This window comes from Desmodus rotundus, chromosome 6 (assembly GCF_022682495.2).
Source record: "Desmodus rotundus isolate HL8 chromosome 6, HLdesRot8A.1, whole genome shotgun sequence".
In the NCBI taxonomy this organism is placed as follows: Eukaryota; Metazoa; Chordata; class Mammalia; order Chiroptera; family Phyllostomidae; genus Desmodus; species Desmodus rotundus.
Window position 1 is genome coordinate 52278736 of NC_071392.1, and position 25825 is coordinate 52304560.

Here is a 25825-nt window from a genome sequence, read left to right on the forward strand (position 1 = left end):
GGGTTAGGAGGGTAAAGAAATTTAGCCCCAGTCTTATGTCCCAGATTCCAACCATCATTCCATGGACTAACAAGTACTCTAAATTCATGCCCAGAGCCTCAACAAATTTGCATTATAAAGATTATAAAAAATAGTGAGGCTTCTGTATATTTACCGTATTTTGCCATGTATACTGTGCACTTTCACTTTTTTGCCCAGTTTTTTGAGTGAAAAATAAGGATGCACATTATACATGGGTATAATGATTACATGCCACAAGTATAATTACCCTGTGTATAATGCACACAAAAATGTGGGTGTGTGTTATACACAGCAAAATACATACTTACTACTGTCAAGATTCAGGGCATGCAAAAATAGATATTTCAAGCTAATCATGAAAACTTATCTTCAATCTATTATCATTGAGGAACAATGGGAGCATTCAGGACTATATAATTTTATAGTTCAGAAAACCACTCTTAACTTAAAGGCCTTAAAATAAATTAGCTTCAAAACATAATGACTGTGATATCAACACATCAGATCCAGAAATTAACAACTTAGTTTTAGACTTACATAATGATGTTCCCCAGTGAGATCTCAGATGATTTAGTACATTTGGAGTGCAGTGACGAAGTCCCACAGAGTAAGCAGCTCATGCACTCATTTCAAATGCCAACATCCCCCCTTCTTGATGGTAGGGAACTCGGACCTCCCTACCTTAGGATAACAATAGCAATTGCACTCTTAGGGACAAAATAAGAAAATATACCAAATCACAATAAATTGGTACACAGGCAGAAAGGCAAGTAGATAAGATATTTAGTATTTTAGAACCATTTTTTTGTTATGTTTTTTATTTTAGAACCAACTTTTTTCCTATGAACCCAATTGGATTCTCAGTGGTGGCCCAAAGTTTTCCTGGAAATGAAAATGTTTGGGTGAGATTAGTAATTGTGTTTTGCCTGGCACTTCGGTCATGGCTACTTTCAACTTGAACATTTTCCTGAGTGGGGTTTGAAGATGTATTTTTAAAAATACCACACAAATATAAGACAACATAATATCTTTGACATAGGACTGACATGACAGACTTAAAAAGTCTTCACTGTACAGTTGGCCTCTACCAAGCACTAGATATAATCAAATTTACAAGATGCATGGCTACAGCAATCCTAATGTTTTCAACATTTGGAATTCAACTCTATTATCCCAAGGAATGGCTTTAATGCTTTTTAAGAGCAGTTAAATTGTGTGTATCTGTACACTATGTGATTAAACACTTCTTTCCAAGCCATCAAAATAAGTGAAATTACAAAAAAACAAAACAAAAACAATCCTGTCCCACTCTGAGGGGGGAGATTACTCAGCTCTGTCTTCAGTTGTCATATATAGTCCAGTAGTCCTTATAGCTGAGTGAAAGCTTTGAGTTCTATGGACATCAGCCTTCTCTGTACACGTTCAGCTTATAAATTCCTATTGACCAGTGAAAGCCAAGTGAAGACAACTTATTTGAATGGCTGTGGTCAGGACTTTAGAGGAGGTGACCACTTGGCCTCAGGGAAATAAGTTGTACTAGGAGAATTTGTCATATGGAAATCTAAGGGCTGTTTTGTTTTGGTTTTGCAACAAATTAAGGCTCAGAGCCACAATTCTATCTTCATAACTCTGAGAGAATATTCTAATGTTTTACTTTTGGAGTTTTAACTTATAAACTTTGGAAATACACCTATAAGCTTCTAACTTCTTCTGTGGATCTAATGACTAACAACCAAAGGAAGGATTTGGAAAACTTTTTAAAAGTATTACCAAGTAGATAAAGAAATAATTTTGAATAAATCTATATCAGGAAGAATAGGAGGAGTATTTTTCTTTACTGTAGGCATGTGTAAAGGAAATGTAGAATTCCATGATTTTGAAATATTGGTTTTTTTCTATACTAGCTGATGGGTGTTTGACTTTGTTAAACAAAGAATATTTGAACTTTTATAAAGAAAACTATTTAAAGAGAATTACAAAGTTAGTGATCTTTATAAACTAGAATAAAGTGTTTTTTGTTTGAAGATTATTGAGGGAACAAAGATCAACTGAAGTTATATATGACAGATTAAATTCTATTTAAAATGTTTTTATTTTCATGTGGGCTTTATCTTTTTATCATTTATTATTCAAAATCTGTCTGAGACATATTAGTGTAGAAGTATGCAACTTAGATCATCAAGGAAAGCCAATAATTCAGAAGATTTTTTTGTTAAGAAAAATTGAAAAATAACAATTATTTCTATGACTGTACAGATGTTGTCATGTCTTCAGAGAAAAATAATATATGGAAGTGGCTTGTGTAGGTATATTTAGGTGAGGTCATTTTTTGAGATGAAAAATAATTAACAGTTTTGGCAGGCGGTAATACTCTAGACTAAAATTCTCCAAATAGTTCTTGCCAGGTTCTCCCATAGTATTGCAGTATAATTTTTTTCACTCTTTAACTCAATTCCATGAAGTAGATTGCATTTACAAAACAAGGTTGTTGTTTCAAGACAGATGTGAATCTAAAGTATTATCACTTCAGAGAAGCCCAGATAAGGAACTAACTTTGTTCACTAATTTTGATCACTTGGGGTTATAGGAGGGCTAGTACTCCAGAGTAGAGGACTGTCTTTACATTCTCCATTGAGACTCAATACCTACCTATCCCATCCATGTTTGGAAACAAGTTCTGAACATAGATCATAAACACAAAAATTTTCAGGGGCCAAGCAGCCAGTATAACTAAGTAAGAAGACCTGGGTATAGTAAAACCCAAAGTCAAATTTTGAAAACAGGTTGTGGGACAAACAAATGCATCTGTGAGCTGAATTTAACTTTGGGTTCCAGGATGGTTATCGATCAATATTTTTTTTATTTTAATTTTTTATTGTTATTCAATTACAGTTGTGTGCCCTTTCTCCCCATCCCTCCACCCTACCCCTGCTGACCCCCCTCCCTCCCCCACCTTCACCCTCCCCCTTGATTTTGTCCAAGTGTCCTTTATAGTAGTTCCTGTAATACCCTCTCCTCACTGTCCCCTCCCCACTCCCCCCCTGCCCAATTTCTATTTTTGCTGTAGTTTATCCAGATACTGGCTGTGCCAGAATCTAAAACTAGAGTGAGTTGGGTAGAAACAGATAAGAACCATAAATGGAAGCAATGAACTTTTGGGGGGAAAAATATGTCCTAATCACTCCTGGATGGCAAAACAATGTACAATTTTAATTTCAGTATATAATTTTGATCTGGATGAGCACAATAATGTTGAAATACTTACCTCCTTTCTATGTTCTTTGAGACGACTTTTCTTCAGACTGTTCATTGGGAGTTTTCATTTACACTAGAGAAATTCCAAACAGTGTGTAAAAACCCTAATGTGTGCTTAGTCATTACTGGGTGATCTGGGGATGAAGAGGACATGATCATGGTGTCATGGGAAAGGGTAGCCTGAGGATTTGAGGCCTCATTCTAGTTCTAACCCTGCTTCTAGTTCTGACCCAACTAGCTCACAAGTTTGGACAAGTCACATTGGCTCTCTGGACTTTTGTTTTTCTCATCTATTAAAAGTGTTGGGTATATGATTTTTAAAATCCTTTTCAGACCTATGAGTCTATGATCTAAATATTAGCAATCCTCTAAAATTTTACTAGGTACCAAAAACCCAATGGTCTTAAAGATTCTGTGAGTATTCTTCAAGGTCAGGTTAATTTCTTCCCACTCAGCTGGATGGCAGGGTGGAAACAGAGTGAGGACAAATATAAGTGGGATAATAATAGCACAGGCAGATTTTATCTTAACCAGGGAGTCCAAATTAGAGTCAAGTTTTTTATCCTCTGAGACCACTGTAAGCTGTGGTCCTAGATTGCTTTTCCATACCTATACATTAGAGAAGCTTAAGAAGCCAAATGCTGCATTTAACCTTGGCCTTCTACATACCGTCTTGTGTGGCAGTAAGCAGAATAATATTTCCTTTTTTTTGTTGTATTGTGCATTTTAATAAATAACAGAGGGGGAGAGAGCTCAGGGGAAGCAGCTAGGGGAGAGAAAACTATCTGTGTTTGTATGAGAAATGAGGAGTGTGGTCACCTCCTCAGAGGTGAAGTTGCTCAAGAGATAGCATAAAATCATTCCTGACTATGTGCATTTACTAATGTAAGGCCTTGCTACCATTCAGGCATCCAAAACTAAAATGCACCTAAGTTCCTCCTCTGTTATGCAGTAGACACAGCCTCCTTTGTGACCAAAATAGATGAGTGATTGAGAGAATGATACATGATCACTTTTTTAAAACTAAAAACCCAAACCCTTGAGAAATAGACCTAGACCTACATGACTTTCATTCTTTTTGAAAGTAAATGGCCTCTAATCATGCCTCCTTTTTTGTAGTAAAGGCCCAGGGTCTTGTACCAACTCCTTATCTCCCCAGCAGTTTATCTTAATGAATTTAACATGGTGTTAGTCAAAGCTTTATGGCTCTAAATTTTTTATCTATAAAGAGAAAGGATAAAATTATTCAATAAATACTTTATAGAACTCCTTCCATTCTATTTAGAGTTTTATGTTACAAACTCCTAAAACTGTGTTGGGTGATCTATGCAGATGCAAGGGGAGAAAGAAATCATTTTCCTCTACTCATCCTAGATTCTCAGGCTGGAGCTCTGTAAATTAGACTAAGAAAAGACAGATGAACGAGTGAGAAACTGAAGTTCATTAACACATGCAACACATGTACACCTAGGAGCTTTCAGTGATGAGTAACTCGAAAGGGATGGTTAGAACTTGGGTTGATGTAGTATTTTAACAAAAGAACAATACATTTTTATTTTATTTATTTATTTTTTTATTGGGGTAACATTGGTAAATAAAACCTCACAGTGTTTGTGTGCAACTCAATAAAACATCATCTGTGTACTGCATTGTGTGTTTACCTTTCTGTTGTCTCTTTCTGCCCCCATTTATACCCCCTTGCCTGATTTCTACCTCCCCTACTCCCCTTTCCCTGGCTATTATCATACTGTTGTCTATGTCTATGCTATGTGCTATATATACATATATATGCATGTGTGTGTCTTAATCCCTTCATATTTTTTCACCCAGCCCCTCAATCTCCTTCACCACTGACAGCTGTCAGTCTGTTCTATGTATCTATTTTTCTGTTTCTATTCTGTTAAATTATTGTGTTGATTAAATTTCACATGTAAGTGAGATCATGTGGTATTGTCTTTCTCTGACTGGCTTATTTCACTTAGAATAATAATTCCCAGGTCCATCCATGCTGTTGCTAAAAGATTTCCTTCTTTTTTACAACTGAGTAGTATTCTATTGTGTAAATGTACCACAGCTTTTTTATCCACTCATCTACTGATGAGCACTTGGGCTGTCTTAAGATCTTGGCTATTGTAAAAAACACTACAGTGAACACAGCAGTGCATATATTCTTTTAAATTAGTGTTTTGGATTTCTTTGGATATATTTCCAAAAGTAAGATTGCTGGGTCAAAGGCTGTTCCATTTTTACTTTTTATACTCCATACTGTTTTTCACAGTAGTTGCACCAATTTTCACTCCCACTAGCAGTGCACAAGTGTTCCCTTTTCTCCACATCTTACTGCTCCACATCCTCACCCACACTTGTTGTTTGTTGACTTATTAATGGTGGCCCTTCTGATAGGTGTGAGGTGATATTTCAATTTACATCTTTCTGATGATTAGTGATGCTATTGCAGAAAAAAAGAAAAAAAATAAGGTACATAGGAATAAATTTAATCAAGCAAGTAAAAGACCTGTACTTGGAAAATTATAGGCTACTAAAGAAAGAAATTGAGGAAGATACAAATTAGTGATAAGTGGAAGCATATACCATAGTCATGGATTGGAGGAATTAACATCATTAAACTGTATATACTACCTATTACAATCAGTGCAACTCCCATTAAAATACCAATGACTATTTCACACATCTAAAACAGATATTCCAAAAATGTATATGGAACCACAAAAGACCCCAAATAACCTCAGCAATTTTGAGAAAGAAAAACAAAGTTGGAGGGATCACAATACCTGATATCAAACTATGCTACAAAAAGAACAATACATTTCTAGAGAAGTGACAAGACAAAGGAAATGGACTATGAGCTTCTAGGGGTGGCAAATTGTGGGAAGGCAAATATTTGGAGAAACTAATAGTAGATAGGGTTAGTTTTAGCAAGACTTGTTTTACAGATTTTTCTGGTGCCATCTCTGGACTGATGAGGATCTACAGTTGTCTCTAGTAGTTAATACCTGTCCTTCTTGATAGAGAGAGGAGGGAGAAAACTTACAAATATATGTTCTGTTTTTAGGTAAATAGGCAGATGATGGAGATCTTCTCTTTTATCTGCTTTTCTTAATTGTCTTCAGTTCAAAAACTCCTCATGGCACACTTTGGAATGGTATATTCTGCTACCTTAAACAGGCATATTCATATAACCCCTTTGTGATCACTGTAAATTCTAATAGAACTCTGACATCTCCACTGTACATAGGGCTAAATCTCTGTAGAATTATCCCAGCCTGGACCAATACTAAGGTAAGGCAAGTGAGGTGCTCATCTCAGATGTAAAACTCAAGGTGCACCCAAACATGCACCTTTCAGTTACACTCCATTCAACTGAGGCACATTGGCCACAGCCATTTTGATTTTTAAAAATACTGAATTAAATATCAAATTAGATGTTATTCATCTTTTCTTAAATTTTATTTATTGATTTTAGAGAGAGAGAAAGCAAAACATCATTTTGTTGTTCCACTTATTTATGCATTCATTGGTTACTTCTTGTATGTGCCCTGACCAGGGTTGAATCTGCAACCTTGGCATATCGAGATGACACTCTAACCAAATGAGCTCCCCAACCAGGGCAGATGTTACTGTGTTTGGGGGAACACCCTTAAATTTTGTGCCCCAAGTGAGTGCCTAACTCACCTCACCCTAACCCCTCCTAGCTTGGCTACCGGTTGTGTAAATGATTAAGTTAGCAACTATTCTCCAAGGTCAGTGTAATTCTGTCCACTGTAAATTTCAACCAGATCTTGGATTTCACTTTCTTGTTCAACTTGAAAATGGCACTAAATTTTGTGCAGTATAAAAGCACAAATACATGTTGGATAATAGATGGGGCAGCAAGGTGGGATGGAAATCCATCCTCCTTAACTGTGTATTGTACAGATCTAACAAACCAATCATTTTTTATTCAATTGAAATGTTAGGACAATCAAGTAACTTTTTTGGCTGACATTTTACACTTAACTAATTTATGGTTTTATAAAATTGAACAAGTTTGGTGAATATGATAGATGTAGTCAACTTTCTTCCACAGCAATCCAAGCCCTGAGAACCTTTTAAATAGTGGAAGAGTCTACACAGACTGAGTAAGCCTTCCTCTTGGGCTAAAATACCAAAAGGCACTTTATTATTATGGATGAGAAAATCCATCCAAACCCAGAGAGTTATCTTGAAGATTAAATATAGTATACTGATGAAAATGCTTTTTATGCTGTAAATTTGCTAAGAAAATGTTGATCATACTACAGATATGAACAAGTATGAATTTATTTCTGCTTATACTACCATCCAGCAAATTGAGAGCTTCATTTATTATTCACTCATTCATCAAGAGGTCAGTGGGAAATGGAAGTCCCTTTACCCAACTCTATTCAGCACTGAACAAAATAAACAAAACACATTTACCCACATTGTCTACAAAGACGATTTTTTTCTTTTATGAAAGAAAGAAAATCTCCTTTAAAAAAACCCTCAGTTCAACATTACTGACATTTCAAAGAATTTATTACAAGCATTTGAGATCCAGGAGGAACAACAAAGTTTATATTGCTTTGAGAGTGGCAGGGGGAAAATTAGTTTACCAAGAATACACTTTATATACTGCAGTGCTTTTTTTGTCATTGTCTAGATTTACCATTCCTGGGTGCCACTCTGTAGATTAGTCAAATCATGTAGAAAAGTGTTTAACAAAGCAGGTAGGATGTTCACACCACTGACTTTCAAAGCTCACATCAAGTTGGCTAGATGGAAAGGGTGCCAGACTCAATCGGGAGTGGAAATATTCTTGCAACATTTGAACATGGCAAATTATAACTTCTCAAGGAAAACAGCACTGCTCTGATCATGACAGAGGCAGATCCATGGCCTCTCTGCAGCAAGCTTAGCAATGAGCCTGGAGCCTCACATGCCATCCAGTCCCATCGTTGTCTGTTGGATAAGGCTGATAAACTACTCAGAAGCTTCTGGAACAGTTTTGCTTCCATGAAGGTTTTAGTGCCAGTTTGAGATACCCAAAATGTGCTGGTTGGCACTTCACTCTGAATGAGCAAAACACAGCCAATATTTATGTTAACTCAATATTCTTCTGCTTTCATGATCAAGTGCTATTCCTCATAATTTAGGCTCAATTCATTTCCTATAGGTTGAGGTAAATTTTCCACAGGCTTTTAAACCGATTTCCAAAGTATAGACTTGCAAGTGACTGTTACCCAGGTCATAAAAATAGCACTTCTATTGTTATCTACAAACATTTAGCAAGCATCTGTGCAGTGCATTGTGGCCCTAGGGAAGGTCTGCAGAACAGACAGTGTGGTGCTGTAGTGAGAGCATGGTCTTTAGAAGCAGACAAACTTGGGCTCTGACGCAGGCTCTGCTGGGCACTTGGGTAAGGTCAGCCCATCCTTATGGGCCTCAGTTTCCTCATTGGTGGGAGGGTTGTGGGGATTAAATGAGGTGACTTAAGTGGGAATTTCTAATTCAGTTCCTGATAGATGGCTGGCACTCAAAAAATATCATGGGAATATAAGAATGCATGTGTATACTATAAAATTATTCACTGCACACTAAAGAAAAACTCATATAAGCTGGAAGAAGGCTAATAATTACACATGTGTTTTGTAGCATTGAGTCAGAGTGGGTAGGAGGATATTGTGGAGGAAACTTAGCAGAGGGGAGGTGGAACACAGGCAGCACAGGGCAAGCCTTAACAAAGGCCTGGGAGGGGGGTAGAGAGCAGGAAGAACTGTGGTCATGTGCTCGTATAATCTTGAATTCTTTTTTTAATTATACTTTATTATTTATGCTATTATAGTTGTCCCAAATTTCCCCCTTTGTCCCCCTCTAACCAGCTCCTCCCACTCCCTCAGGCAATCCCCACGCTGCTATCCATGTTCATGGGCCTAGCATGTATGTTCTTTGGCTACTCTATTCCTATGCTGTATTTTATATCCCCATGACTATTTTGTAACTACCAACGTATACTTCTTAATCCCTTCACCTTTTTTACCCATTTCCCCGACCCCCCTCCCATCTGACAACTATCAAAATATTCTCTGTATCTAAGATTCTGTCTCTGTTCTGCTTCTTCATTTATTATGTTTTTTAGATTCAATTGTTAATAGATATGTATTTCTTGACAATTTATTGTTCATATTTTTATTCTTTTTCTTCTTAAAGAAGACCCTTTAACACTTCATATAATACTGATTTGGTGGTGATGAAATTCTTTAGCGTTTTCTTGTCTGGGATGCTTTTTATCTGTCCTTTGATTCTATTAAATGGTAGCTTTGCTAGGTAGAGTAATCTTGGTTATAGGTCTTAGCTTTTCATCACTTTGAATATTTCTTGCCAATCCCTTCTAGTCTGCAAAGTTTCTTTTGAGAAATCAGCTGACAGTCTAATGGGGGCTCCCTTGTAGGTAACTAATTGCTTTTCTCCTGCTGCTTTTAAGATTCTTCTTTGTATTTAACCTTTGGCATTTTAATTATGATGTTTCTTGGAGTGGGCCTCTTTGGGTCCATCTTGTTTGGGACTCTCTGTGCTTTCTGGAGTTGTATGCCTATTTTTTCACCAAGTTAGGGAAGCTTTCTTTCATTATTTTTTCAAATAGGTTTTCAATTTCTTGTTTTCTCTTTTCTACTTCTGACACCCCTATGATGTAAATTTGGGTATGCTAGAAGTTGCCAGAAGCTCCTTACACTTCTCTTTTCGTGGGGGAGATTCTTTTTTCTTCTTGTTCTGATTGGTTGTTTTTTGCTTCCTTATGTTCCAAATCAATGATTTTGTTCTTGGCTTCATCCACTCTACTGCTGATTCCCTGTAAACTGTTCTTTATTTCAATTAGTGTATCCCTCACTTCTGACTGGACCTTTTTTATGCTATTGAGGTCCTCATTAAGTTCCTTGACCATCCTTATAACCAGTGTTTTGAACTCTGCATCTGGTGGATTGATTTTCTCTGCTTTGTTTAGTTCTTTTTCTGGAGTTTTGTTCTGTTCTTTCATTTGGGTCATGTTTTTTGTCTCCTAATTTGGGCAGCCCTCTCTGTGTTTGTTTCCCTATATTAGGTTGAGCTACTATGTCTCCCAGGCTTGATAGAGTGGCTTAATGTAGTCGGTCTCCTATAGGGTCCCTGGCACAGCCTCCCCAGTTACCTCAGCTGTGTACTTAAGTTGGGCCCACTGTGTGGGCTATGTATACCCTCCACTTGTAGTTGAGCCTTGATTGCTGTTGGCACATCCAAGGTAAACCACCACCTGTGTTCTGTCTGGGGTCACATAGCATTTGCTACAGAGCAATCTGCAGATGGCTGCTACTTGTGCTGGGACTGAAGGTGCCAGGAGAAGCCAAGCTGTGATGCTGCTAGTGCCAGGCCTGGGGCCACTTATCTAGAGGTATGGGGCTTGCTGAAGCCAGAGGCTACTTGTTTGAGAGAATTTAGAAATATCTGAAGCATGGGCCTAAACAAGCCTTTCATATGGAAAAGGCACTGGAAACAGCTTTTGTGGGCCTAAAAGTTGTGTGTGGCTAGGCCTCAGGGAATCACCAGGGTAGGGCAAACAGTGGAGTCTCAGATACGGCACCCACCTGCTGTCTCTGTGGCAGGGCAGAGGCTCAGAAAAGGAAAAAAGGCTTCTGCTAGCACTTCTGTCTGGGAGAAAGCTGCCCACCCCCCATCCTGATGCTGGACAATTTGGTTCCTCCCCATATGTCTCTGGTGCCTTTTAAGCTTCTGCTCTGGTGCTGGAGCTCGGAGGCAGTGAGTCCTAGTAAGTCTGTGCATGGGCCCTTTAAGAGGAATTGCCTGGGATTCCAGCAGTTTCTGTTTTCCACAGCCTCAATCCCCACTGGTTTTTACAGCCAGGAGTTATGGAGACTTATCTTCCTGGCACTGGAACCCTGGACTGAAGAGCCTGTTTTGGATCTAGGACCCCTTGCTCCTGAGATATCTCTCCCTATTTTTATCAGCCACATATTGGTGTGGGACCAGCCAGTTCCATGGCTCTGCCCCTCCTATCTGTCTGGATGTGGTTTCTTCTTTAATTCCATAGTTGTAGGACTTCCGTTCAGCTCACTTTCTGATGGTTATTAATGATGATTGTTCTATAGTTTAATTGTAATTCTGATGTGGTTGTATAAGGAAGCAAACCATATTTACCTGTGCCTACTCTAGATCTTGTCTAAAGAATTCCCAGTTCAAGCCATAGAGTCTTGGTTTCTTTACCAATATTATTATAAAATTTAAAATTTTTATTTTTTCTTCTAAATTCCCAAAGTTGTGGTTTTTAGTGTGTGGATACAACTCACCTAATCTCTGGGGCTTAGTTGTGTCACTTATTACATGGAGAGTTTATATTAGGTGATCTTTAAGTTCTTCCCAGCTCCACTTTCTGTTTATGAAATAGCACAAGTATGGTGGTTTGAATTGCATGAAAGGAAAGAACTATATATGTACAACACCATAACCCATGACACATATGCAGTACTAAAGAAGTATGCCTGATACTATCTGATTAATATTTTCAGTGTATTTTGAAAATTACAAAGTGCATTTTATATACATTTATTTCATGCATTAGCCTCACAGGTTCACTATTCTACTCAGAATAATCACTATCACTTAGCAAATGTATCTGGGTATCTTATATTCTCTAAGTACTTCAGTCTCTCATTTTCTCCTCTCTTTCTTAGAAGAGGCAAAAATTCTATTTTTTTAAATCCTTACCTGAGCATATGTTTCTTATTTACTTCAGAGAGAGAGAAATAGAGATTGATGTGAGAAACATTAATTAGTTGCCTCCCATATGCAACCTGATCAGGAATCAAACTTTCATCTTAGGGATGTGCCCTGATTGGGGATCAAACCCTCAACATTTTGGTGTATGGGATGATGCTCCAATCAAATGAGCCACCTGGACAAGGCAAAAAGTATCTTCATTCAGATCTAATAAAAATGAGTCTCAGAAATTTGAAGCAACTTTCTCAACATCAGTGATCAGACTTCCAAGTTCCTCCATTTATATTTTTCTGCCTCTACAATGTTCATTTGGGTTGGTAGTGAAATATATGTTCTTATTTCCTTACTTGGCTTCCAGAATTTTCTAAGACAATGTTTCCCAAGTGTCTTCCATAAAATATGAGTCCAAAAATGTTTATTAAAAACAGATTCCATGGTAGGAAGATAGATGAATGATAGGAGATAGATAATAGGTGACATAGATAGATAGATAAATAGATAGATAGATAGATAGATAACATACACTGTCATTCCTAGCTATTTCTCAATAAACATTAGAATACTGAAAACTAAAAGACATCCTGCAGTAGAGGTATCTAGTTAACATGATTTAACCAGAGAATTCTCAATCTTATGTAACCACTGGGCCTTTTATAATTTTTTCATATAACACTAATTAAAATCCCAAAGAAAGTCCTTCAGGAATCATTGTCCTAAGGCCTCCTTCTCTAATTATTGTAGCATCCATGCAAATAAAATATCCTTGCATTTCCTTACCTAAAATATCATGCAAAAGTCCACATACCCACTCCAATGGACTAGACAGAAGAGAAATGAAAGTTCAGAAAGATGCAGAAAGAATGGAAGAAAAAACTGAAAGCAAGAGCAAGGAAAGCTGAAACCAAGAATTGCTCTTACATTTGACAACAAGCCAAATCACTTAGCCAAAACAATAAGGGAAGGTCTGGCTTAGTTGCCCCTCATAGCAGCTGAGGTCTTAGAGACCTTGTCCTTAAGATGATGATTTCTCCCCCTCGTCTTCTTCACTGCTCATTATTTTTCCTGTTCACACACTACTCCCACCAGTGCATGGAGAAGGGACAGGGAACCACTGGACCACCTAGCCCCAAACCCATGGAATCAAGAGGAAGAAGAGAGGGCATGCCCTATACTCATCGTACCTCTACCCTTTCATCTTTTGACTGAGGAATTTCCAGTAATCAGAAGATTCCTAATTACCCTGAGAACCTCGTTCTCCACCCCTTTGTTTTAAAAAGATCTGGATTCCAAACGATAGGTCAAACAAGTCTGAAATCTGTATGGCTGGCAATCGGGGACTAAGTCCTCTGGAGTACTAGGCTATCAAACTCCATGTCTTTGGGGCATCTCTTCCATCCTTGCTCTTTTTCTGTGTTTTCCTTCTCTTTCATCCCCCACAGTTTAGAACTAAATTCAGACACAAATACTTGGCCTCTTGAGTACAGAGTTAAGATGGAGAAAAGCACCATGTTGAGAATACTAGTTCTAGGATCTCTTCTTTCATGCATAAATAAGAGAAGCTCACATGGCAAATGTTCAGGTGCTCCTTGGAGTGAGTGATTGTCGACCAGAAAAGGCAATTCTTTGTCCTTGGCCATTTGTTGGGGATACCTGTGAGGCCACAGATGAATGCAGCAGTGGAGGCAGCACTCTGCCTTTGTACATGACACCTCTCTCCTGGGAGCCTGTGGTATGTGTCTAAAGGCCCAGGTGGGCTTCCAATTGATGCAAACTTTCCAGCCAACACACTTTGTCTGAACTGTCATTTGGTCAGGATCAGCTTGGCACCACCACTTAGTTTTCTATACCAGAAGATATTTGATTGTTATTTTTTTAAAAAGTAAAATTAGGGATCTCCTTTTCTCAGCTGGGTTCCATCTCCTTGCAGAGGCTGGCGGTTCTTTACAGAACTGAGCTCTCCATCCTTGGATTGAGAGGCTACAGATGTGATACTTAAAGAGAACAAAGCAACATGGAAGAGTTTAGAGAGGAGGTTTTGGAGGAACCCTCTCACTTCCCCCAAGGAAAGCTCTCCTGAGTCTGGCTGGCTTGGAAACTTCTACTTTTTAAATCAGAGGGGAAATAATCTTGTATTTGTATCTAAGGTTCTAAACTTTAATTTTCCTTAGAGGAGCTACCACCTTCAATACTCTTCACCTCATGAAAGGAATTTGATCAGTTTTAAGGCTAAAACCAATGGTCTTTGGACCCAACCTTGACAAGAAAGAAAGTTATTAAAATCTTAAAGCAACGATGGGATATTCTCCAAGCTTCCTGCATGTAACAGTCACATCGAATCCATGTAAAATATCTTCAAGGCACAACCTGCATAATATTTTTATTGCCAGCTAGCTTTCTTGAGTGATACAATGGGTATCTTCATACTAGTAAAGATTTCCATATAATTCAATGTTTTCTGGACCATGGGTGGCACCTCACTTCCTTGCCTGACCTTCCTCCTTCTTCTTGACTCACCCACACCACACTATCTCCAAAGAACTGAGGCCACTTTATTTTACTCAATCCATTGTTTTCTTTCTCAAGAGAAAATTTCCAAATTCAATGGCAGTGTTTCTCAATGTTGGCTGCATATTGAGATCACCTGAAGAGTTTTTTAAAAATATCAATGCCTGGATCTCACCCAAAGAGTCTGATTGAACTTGAGTGGGATGAAGTGTGGGCATCAGAATTTTTTAAGCTCCTCAGTCAATTCCAATGTGGGGTCAGGGTTAAGGACAACTACCCAGGGTCTTGTAAATAGGTCCCCAATTATTCATTTCTAAAAGAGCAAATTTCTGCCTCTTATTTAAACAAAATGTTTTTTACCCAAAGTGTTGGTTCCATGATTTGTTACTAACTTTACTTCCATGATATAATAAAACCAGGTCTTGATTTCTAAAAGAATGAGTCAGTGTTACCAACCATATTCCCCCAGATTCACAGCCCATTAGGGAATTAAAGAAAATCATATGTGTATTTTGTTACCCATTCAAGACTCTCCCAGACCTTGAAGTTGGGTTATTAGCCAATATTTATAGAAAAACCTCAAACCTGGTGATTCATACTCAAAATATAATAGAGGAAAGAAATAATCCTTTCAGACTCTTTAACATCCTATGCAAACAAGAACAGCTGCTACTGATTGAGAACTTATTCAATGTTCAACTGTTGCTAAATGTTGTCTCATCTAATCTATACTAGGGCTTTTCAAGCTTTTAATGGCAGATGAATCTCCCTGGGACATTGATAAATGTAGACTTATAGTTCTGTGGTAGAGGGCTCACCTCAGATCCTGCATTTTTAAGCAGCTGCTGGTCTTCTGCTCACCTCTTGAATAGTAAAGCTTTACTCAATTAATTTTTGACATCCCTTCCTCAAACTCCATTTCATAGATGAAGAAATTAGGGGTAAGGACCTATAAGAGGCAAGATTTAAACCAAGATCTGTCTGATATAAAACCTTGTCCACTGTGCTGCCCTGGCTGGGTGGTTCAGTTGGTTGGAACATCACCCCTTGCCCCCAAAGGTTGCAGGTTCTATTCCTGGTAGGGCACGTACAGGAGGCAATTGATTGATGCTTCTCTCACATTGATGTTTCTCTTTCTGTCTCTCCCTTCCTCTTTCTCTAAAATCAATAAACATATCCTTGGGTGAGGATAATAAAAAATGATAAGGAAAAAAATAGAAGCAAAACAAAAACCTTGTGCACTGTGCTAATCTGCCTCTTTTCGTTGTTTTTTTTTTTTTATTTTTCATTGTGGGATTTTCATCTTTTAAAAGAGATAATATGATTTTTTCCTTGTAGATGAAAATGGGGATAGATGCACTGTCAGAAGAAAGACTCTCCCTTTTCCATCTGGTGTTTCTTTCAGCTCCTGATCTAAATCTTGGTCTTATCATTCCTTAAGAACCAGTTACTTTGAGGTTGGTGGTGCGGATATGGCCACACTTTATTCTTTCTTTAGTATATATACTAGTTTTCTTGAAACTGTTTCTACCAAATTAAAATTCAGGTACAAAGAGATTAAAGTGGCCTATGACCGCACCTACTCTATGACCACACATCTACTCTACTACAGTAGAGCTAAGATAGCTGACAGGATCTCTGTGAGAAGTCCAAAGGTCTCATTCCAATTTTTGGACCCAAGATTGCCTAGATCTACAATGACCACACCCTTCCTATATTCCACCACCTTTCATTCAGCAATAAAAATGTATTTGAGTCTGTCTGCCTCGGCAAGGGGCGAGGGAGTCTTCTTGACACCATCATCTCAATACTCTTTTTCAGGAATGAAAGCCAAGATGCAAGTAAAAGAGTAGCAAAATCATCGATGAAATGTAGGTAGGTACAGGCCATATGTAGAGTCAGAATGTGGTTCTGTTTACCTAACAAAAATCCTATAATGCAGTTTGTAGAAATTCTTTACCCTCTTAATCAGGGGTGTGGAAGCTGTGTACAAATTGACACCAACCATCTTTACTCAAGTCACATGTTTATTTTCCAAAATGGCCATTCCTGTTATAAGAGGGAATTTACTTTGTGATTATTGGGACCTGTGGCATCATTGTAATGTTTTCTTCATAAAAAGGCAAAACAAATCTTCAAAAACATCCACTCTTTTGAAGTTCTCAGTCATTTTGTATTTCTCATAAGTAACCCAGGCAAATGCTTGATACTTTACCAAAGTCTGCAGGTACCAGATTAGACAGGTAAATCCTGCTGATTAGATGGCTTTAGGAAAAAAATCTCATTAACACTTTCATCTTCAAAGAACAGAAACCTAACAGAGCTTGCACAAATATCAGCCACTAGCCTTAGGAGTCATAAATAAATGCATGAGTTAACCTAAAAGAAAACAAACAGCATATAAACTCTTGAACCCCTCCAACTGTAATCTAACATGTGGATGGCTGTGTGCTTGCATTAAAGGGTTAGATTATATATGTGTACGTGGACTTTAAATCTTCATATGTTATGTGTATTCCATATTTGTGTGTACACATATTTGTATGTATTTGATATATACATGTGCACATATTCATTTAGAATCTTTTTCAGGATCACTAACTCAGGGATTCTGAAAGTGTCTACTTACAGGGTTATCCATGTAGGCTGGCCAAATCAGTGTGGCGTGTGAGTGCAGGGGAAGGAATGACATTGTCCAAGGCTTTTCTTTCTTTCCTTTTCTGCTTGGGACCTTTTTTTTCTTGAGAGAATGACTAAGCAGTGCTGGAGATTATGAATTTGCTTAAGTGTGAATGGCTGATTGCTGAGAGCAGCACCAGCCCTCCTCCAAGGTGATTGACTGGGGATGCAGGTCTTCACACTTGATGCCTGGATTTGACTTGGAAAGTCTGCCAAGTCTTTTACTCGGATATTTATCTTAATTAGATCTGAAAGACCTGCCACAGCAGAATAGTCACACCGATTAAAATGAAAAACAGGAGAAATTACTGATCAAATTAATCATAATGTCGGGTTACAGCTGTAGGTCTGATGTAATTTGCCACTCCAGTGAGTTACATCGGCTTGGCCCGGGAAAGAGAGCTGGCTTTACGCTGATCCGTAACACCCGCCAGCTCCAGGCAGCTCAGCAGGAAGCTGGCTCCATTCATTTTTTTGGCTTGCTCTGACCTCCCTGCTGCAACTAGAAACAAATCAGGCACCAAACAAATGGTGTAGGGGGAAGAAATATTCTTTTATCCAAGCAATTGTACTATTTCAAAATGGTGAGCTTCTAAAACTTGGCTGGGCAGGCTTGAAGCTTTCTTTGTGCTCCTTGGGCTCTTCGCTTTGGTTTTTTTCCACTTAACTTCCTTTTAGTTTTGCTTGTGGTGACCTGACATTGATTACAGATGCAAAACAGGAATCAAAAGGTCAGAGGACAAAACCTTTGGCTCTAAACAATGAAAAAAGCCTTTTGAAAAATCTCCTTGCCAAAAATGACTCTACAACTGGGGAATGGATTGAAATAATCTACAGTGTCACAACAGGAGAGGGAGAGACCCAAGGTCTAGTAAGAGCTGATTATTCCCAGGAAGGTACGGTTGTCCTGGTATTCTAATTTTTAAATAAGCCCCACTTTATTTCATACCATGTGTTTGGGGTAAGATGGGTGAGTGATACTATTTTTTTAAAGATACAAATGAGAGCCCAGATTCTTTTCAGTGTATACCCTGAGCTGTGACTCATCATGACTCATTCATTCAGTGTTTATAAAACACATCTTCCCGTTAATGATACAAAGAAAGGGCCCTAAAACACACCCTCATCTAGACATTCAATGGGAATTCTTAAAGGGTAAAATTTAGGAGCAATGTAGAACTTCTCTCCAACCAGTTCTGCTTTATTAAGGATCTAGCTAAGACACTATATAATGGGGAAATTATCCTAAAACAGGGATGATTGGGAAGTGAGGAGGCCTCCTTCCCAATGTTATCAGATAACTGGAGCACTAAGATTTTTCTTTTTGACCATATGGTGTGGCACCCAAATTCTATTATTTATTCCTGGACCAGATGTACTCTTTTGTCACCAATTTGAAAAGGCTCTGTCCTCTATCCCATCAGTAATGAATCTGGTACATTTTGTAAATGAGGGGGATGGGCAGTTATGGAAAACAAGGTGCCTTGGCACTCAAGCAATGATACCTTCTGGACCTTTCTATGGACCACATTGTGAGTGGTTATCATACTGGTTTAGTGGTTTTAACCAGAATTTTAAAAAAATTTTAAAGGTAAGTTTATGTATTTTTTTCTTGAAGCTTCTGTTTAAGTTATATATTACTCTTATAGACATATTAATATAGTTACTAGGGAGGACCCCCCAAATCCCAAATTATCTTCTGGAGAGTTGGCCCCTTATAGTATAGGCTTTTCCTGCTAGGTGAGTGTTCTAGGAACCCATCTGTATCAGTGTACTATCTGGTGGTGGTGTACATTCGGCTTTAGTGAATTTTTTGTTTTTGAAGACTCTTTCAACGCATTTGCCCATTTCATGCTGGGTGATTTACAAACGCACCTGCCCACACCACACTGAGTGTTCAGCAGTTTTTGACCAAAAACGGAATGACCTCCGTGCCCCATCCTTATTATTTACTGGATCTCACCCCAAGTGAATTTTTTCCCCTGGATGAAAAATGTCCTCAAAGGGAAATGGTTTGCCAATAGGGAAGAGGTGAAACCAAAAAAGGCAGAAGCACTAAAAGGCATCAAAATCAATGAGTTAAAAAACTGTTTTGAGCAATGAAAAAAATGTCTTGATAGGTGTATTGCATCAAATGGAGAGTACTGTGAAGGTGACTGAAGTTTAAACATGTAAGAATAAATACACAATTTTTTATAAATAAATTTCATTTGGGGGCAGTCCCCCCTCGTACATATAGACAGAGATATACATGTACATAAAGACAGATATATTTATTGGTATGTATATTGTTGCAGGTATGTGTGTTGAATTTTGTTAAAAAATATATTTCTTACTATGTGACAGGGTCAGAAGAATTTGAAAATCACTGCCCTGAAAGACCTAGCTGTTTAGGAAGGCAGAGGTGGGATCTCTTAGACGTGGAACAGCTCAGGATGCAAATTTATCAGTATTCCAACATATTAAATGTGATGAAGAGCTCCTAAACACTGAACATCATCCCCAACAGTCAAAAACAACAAAAACAGACACCCCCTACACACACACACACACACACACACACACATCCTGGACCAGAGGTACCCTTTATCCCCAATTGGAAAAGACACATGAAATTATTAGTTTAACAAACCTATTAAATTGAAAAACAAAGTAATTTATTAAAAGCCGACAAAGTGGTCCCACAAAATGAATAGATAACTCTAAAGAGAAAGAAAAGAGAAAAGAGAAAATAGTAGTAAGGAAGCACAGGGCCCCACACTGATTAACTAATTTAGGTTCCTAGAAGATATACCAAGGGAAAAAGCCTTGTCCTGTCAGAGATGCTAGTCAGGAACCAGATCCATAGACTGTGGCTAGAAAAACCATGGGCTATAAGAGCTCTTACATCCAAGTTGCTTAGAACTTTCCTAGTTCTCCCACTTGGTCCAGGCCCAAGGCAAAGCTAGCACTAACCCCCTGACCTGGTCTTCCTATTTTGTTTCTCACTAATCCAATCCATTTTGCAAACTGTCTTCCTAAAAGAACATGTTCATATCACCCTCATGCTCAAAGCCCCTTTTTGGCTTTTTAGCCTGGCCTTACTGTCCACCCTGTCTCCCACCTCCCCCCACCATATTCAGCTTCTCCCAGTACCTAATGTCCCTGTGCAGCCCACTTTGCTGGCTCTACTGGTGCTAGGCCCACAGCCACAATTGCCCACTCTTCTCACCACTGGTCCCTCATGGCTTCCTTCTCTCCCTACCCCTTCCATGAAGTGCCCACACGTGACCAGTCCTCAGTAATTTCCCTGCTTGCTGAACTCATACATTTGGCACTTAGCATATACAATTAGAGCCTTTTCTCATAGTTTCTGTGAACAAGTTTGTTATTTTATTTGAATTATACGCCCCTCAGGGACAGACAGTATATCTCATACATCTGTATATCCCAGGACTATCAACAATTGTTGTAAATGATGATTTCTCACTTAGCAGTTACTCATTTCGAAAAGATATGCCTATTATCAGACCATCTTAAATTTGTTTGCAAAGTTACTCGATAAAGATAACAATTACTAATGAAAGAAATGTAACCTATTTATTTTTATATGTAGAACAATGGTACATAGCAAGGACTATAAATAAATAGATCTTACATGACTACAATGCCTTTTAAATTATTTTAACCCCATTATCCTTTACACTATCTTCTCAGTGGGCTTTGGGCAATGCAGACTTGATTTAGACTGCTTTATTTTTTATTTTTTTTAATTTTAATATTTTATTGTTATTCAATTACAGTTGTGTGCCTTTTCTCCCCATCCCTCCACCCCATCCCAGCTGAACCCCCCTCCCTCCCCCACCTCCATCCTCCCCCTTGGTTTTGTCCATGTGTCCTTTATAGTAGTTCCTGTGATTTAGACTCCTTTAAATCAGCTTCCTTCATTTGGGAAGCAATGTACATCAGATTAAGGATCATCATTTTCTAATTAATATCCTGTTCCTTTCCCCACCATCTCGACAATATGTGACAGTTCTTGACATTAAGAATATAACAGAGAGAGGAGCAGGCCTTCTTAATATTGTATTGATCTGATTCATCTGTGAGTTAAAACATATTTTCTAGAGCATAAAAGTATTATAAAGCAGATAGATCCAAGGAAAACAGAAGTGGCTCTCCCACTATGCGTACACCTCTGGCCCCACCACTGGATACCAGAGTCTCTCACATGGCATGCTCTGGCTTCCTAAACCCCACCGGCAAAGTAGACAAACATGTACAAAGCCTCCCACTAGAAAAATGATGATCTGGTTTAAAAAATAAAAATGCTGTTGAGCATTTAACACATACAAGGCATTGTGCTAGGCATTTTTGTATGCATTTTTTATTTGACACCTTGATATCACAGGAGGGAGGAAACCAAGGATCAGAGAAGCTGGAACTCACTGAAGGCCCACAGCTTGTCAGGTGCAGCTAGGATTTGAGCCCTGTCTGCCTGGCTCCAACCTGGGGGACCTCACGTGCCATTTTAACTGGACAGTATGTCTGTTATCCAGTGTAGTTACTAATAGCACCCATTTAACTCTCAGAATGGTCCTGGTTTGGCAATAACTTATTTGGGCAACTTTTCATGCTCACTATGCAACCTCCAACATTTATACAAACTGCTCCCAACTGATTTCACTCCACTAGATGCCACAAAAGCTAAGATATATGTATATCTTCTTAAAATAATGAAAATGTGGGAATAGTAATTTTTATAAGTATATTGTATTCTCTCTACTTGACAACTAATAATGAATCAAAATGTTGTCCTACTGGAGAAAAGAGAATGCTTGGGTAAAGAGCAACAGGAAACATCCCCTTCTTCCAAATGATTTGAAAAAACATGACAGGAATATTTCTAGGAACTGGCTGAGGTGACCGACACCATGCTAGCAGAGTTATAATTTAGAATAAAGAGGTTCCCCCACCAAAGAAAGAGAGGTCCAATAAGGAGAGGGAAAGAAATCACACCCACATACACACTCATGAGAATATAACTAATGATTTTTTTAATCTCATGGTGCACAAGAGCCAAAAGTGAAATGTTATGAAAAGACTTACAGGTGACATGGAGGGGAAGGGGGCCAAGGTTTTTCATAAACAAGGTGGGAGCTCCAGCCCCTGTCCTATGTGGCCCCTGAGAGTGCTTCAGAGCAGTCATGATTCCCAGAATGGCTACACATCAAAACAACATGGAGAGATTTCTTCAATAAAAAAATTGTAAGATAAATATAGAAGGAGGAGCAAAAGAGGAAGAGGAGGAGGAAAGGGGAGAGGAGGATGGGGAGGAGGAGGAGGAAGAAGAGAGGAAGAAGAAGATGTGAGGGATTGGACCTGTAGATCAAAAGACCTGGAAACAATCTCATTATGTGGATCATTTTTAGATTACAATTCAAGCAAACTGTACAGGGGAAAGAGTATGAAATTTATGAGACAATTGGAAATGTGAGCACTGATTAGGTATTTGATGATATTAAGGGGCTATTTTTATTATTTTTAATATTTTAGGAGTGATAATGGTATATAGTTCTTTTAAGAGTATCTTTTGAAGGTACATACTGAAGTACAAATAAAATGATAGGATGTCTGGGATTTTTTCTAAAATGACATGTATAGGAGGGAAAAACTAATATGGGTGGGGGTGGTTGGATGGGGTACAGATAAAAGGAGATTGGCTATGAGTTGATAAGATTGAAACAGAGTGATGGGTCCATGGGAGTTAATTATGGTATTGTGTCTTCTTTTATATGTGTTTCATATTTTCCATAAGAAAAAATTAAAGCGAAAGTTTTAATCAGCTGGGGATTCTTTCATAATATAGATTTCCCCCACCCAAACCAAGAACTACAAAATCAGAATCTCTAGGGTGAAGCCAGTAATTCTAATGATCAATGAGTTTTAAGAACTCCTGCTCTATAGAATTATAAACAGTGTATTAGAACAAGATAAGTTAGTTAAGGCTCAGGGACAATATACACACACACACAAAATGGCTAATGTGTTGAGACACAGTATCTCTAAAAACTGAGGATTTTCAGCTGAAAGATTAAATAACTGAAGATACAATTGTTAATTTTTCAGTAATTAAAAGAAGGTAATATAAAACTAAAAATAAAAAGTGTCTTTTCAATTCTCAAAAAGAAAAAAATGGGATGACTCTATTAAATGAGGTAGATTGAATACATGTGTTTATTTCTACACTCTCCTGAAACCCCACTAAAATGACATTAAGAGAACATGTTTTAAATGAAGGAAAGACAACAGCAGACAAACAATGTCAACAGACATTTGGAAAAGTAGGAAGAGTTAACTAAACTGAGCAAACTAAATACCAAGGGCCTGAGAAAGGGACACAATGATAAACAAAGCAACTCTGGGGCCCCCAAGAGCCTTGAGGGTTGGAGACAACAGCTGCTGTGGAAGATGGGAAGTAGGAAGGGGGAAGCCTGTTGCTGAAAACAGGGGATTAGGTTAATGACAGCAATATGAATAGTTAGACCCTACCTTCCTCCCTAATTGAAGCAGACAGGTAGCTCTCTATTCAGCCCCTTTATACATGAGAAATTGAATGAGAACCTCTAAACCTGAAGACATCAGGTATAGCTTGGTAGCTCATTACTAATGACTAGGGTATCAAGGGAAAGTCTATATCCTGAATGATAAGACCCTGCTTCATTGGGCCACTCAGATTATACACAGGTGTTCAAGTAAGCAGGCATCCTGCTACCTCCCAACCTCATCACCACCCTGGGTAATTTTGGGATTCTTCTGTAAAGAAACTCCTTAGCTAATCAGAGAGGAAAGACTCATTTATTGATCTTTGAGGTCTCCAACAACATAGCCACATCACTGCCTTATTCTTATATATAAAATGACAAAAAAGAATGACTAGATGTTTGAGGATTGCCTTTATCTGAAATCAGAAAACAAAGTAAAGTGGAGAGTAAAAGGAATTCATAGGAAAAAGAGACAACACAGGAAGGAGAAAAACTTAACTAAAAAACTAAAAATTAATATCCTAGAAAATATATAGAGAGAAGACTATGCATCTACAAAACTTATTAATAGGTGCTATACATAAGAAACATTTAACAAATGATTCAGATGATGTTTAGATAACAGTTTAAATAATTATAGCTGAAATAAAAAGTTCAATAGAAGGTTTAGAAAACAAAGTAAATACCTCAGAATGTAGAACAAAATAACAAAGAAGAGGGAAAAGAAAGAACAAATAAGTAAAACAGGAGAGAATAGCAAATCAATCCAGAAGGTCCAACTTCTAACTAATAGAACAAGAAAAAAAGAGATGAAATTACCAAAGAAATAATTCAAGAAAAATTCCCAGATTTGAAATCTGTTACCTCATGGAAAGTGTCATTTAATACAAAACTGACACATGAAAGAAAAGACCCACCTCAAACACATCATTGTGAACATTTTCCAGAAGGGGAAAGCAGGTAAAATACAAGGAATCAGGATCTGAAAGAAAATGATTTTCAACTTGTATTTTATATACTGCCAAGCTATCTGTCATATGTGAGTGTAAACTAGAGTCAGATGCAGAGTCTCTGGAAGATTTATCTCAAATTGATCCATCATGTATCTTTCAGCTATACTGGAGGAAGTGTTCCACCAAAACAAGAGAGTAAACCAAAAAAAAGGGAAGATTGGAGGTTGACCAGAAGGAAGGAGCAAAAAGAAATCCCAGGCTGACAGTTACACAATGGACTTACAAAGCAATGAGTCCACCTTGGGGCAAAAATGTGGAGGACTTCAGGAGAAGAGGCAGGGGAGGGGAAAGTAGGGAGAAGAAGAGAAACTAGGAATGCTCCATGTGATTGTTCTGATGAAAAACACAGTTCTGCCTTTCTTGTGATGAGTTTGGAGAGAATGATGGACAGAAAAAGAGAACACTGAGGAAACAAACAGGAGAGCAATAATTGACTTTAGTAAGAACAAAAACTTTTTATAAGAAAGGAAACCTAGTCATGGTATACTATTAGGCTCAGAAGTAAGCAGAAATTTCATAGTCAAAAAAGTAATTCTGATTAAGTCAGAAACTTAGAAACTTTATTTTTTAGGTTTGAAGTTTTTTTATTTTACATACTTCATTTTTTAATAGCAGATTTAGTTTCACAGCCAAATTAAGAAGGTACAGGTTTCCCGTATATCCTCTGCCCCATACGTGCATAGTCTCCCCCATTATCAACACTCCCAGAGCAGTATATTTGTTAGAACTGATGAACCTATACTGGCACATCATAATCACCCAACATCCATAGTTTACATTAGGATTCACCATTGGTATTGTACATTGTATGGATCTGGACATATATACAAGGATCTATTCATTATTATAAGTATCCTACAGAGTATTTTCACAGCCCCTGGCAACCAATAAATTCTTTTACTGTCTGCATAATTTCACAAAAGTATTTTTAATAAAATATTCTCTCTAGATATCAAGGGAAAAAGGCAGTTTAGATAAATGAAAAATTGTAAGTAAGGCTATAAAATCATCAAGGAAAACAGCTTTGTTGAAAATAAAGAT

General features: G+C 37.9%; 1 protein-coding gene across 1 annotated transcript in view; it reads left to right on the forward strand.

Annotated features, from left to right (window-relative positions):
* Positions 1-25825, forward strand: part of POU6F2 (POU class 6 homeobox 2) — a 565270-nt gene that overhangs the window by 409907 nt on the left and 129538 nt on the right. The window lies entirely within an intron of this gene.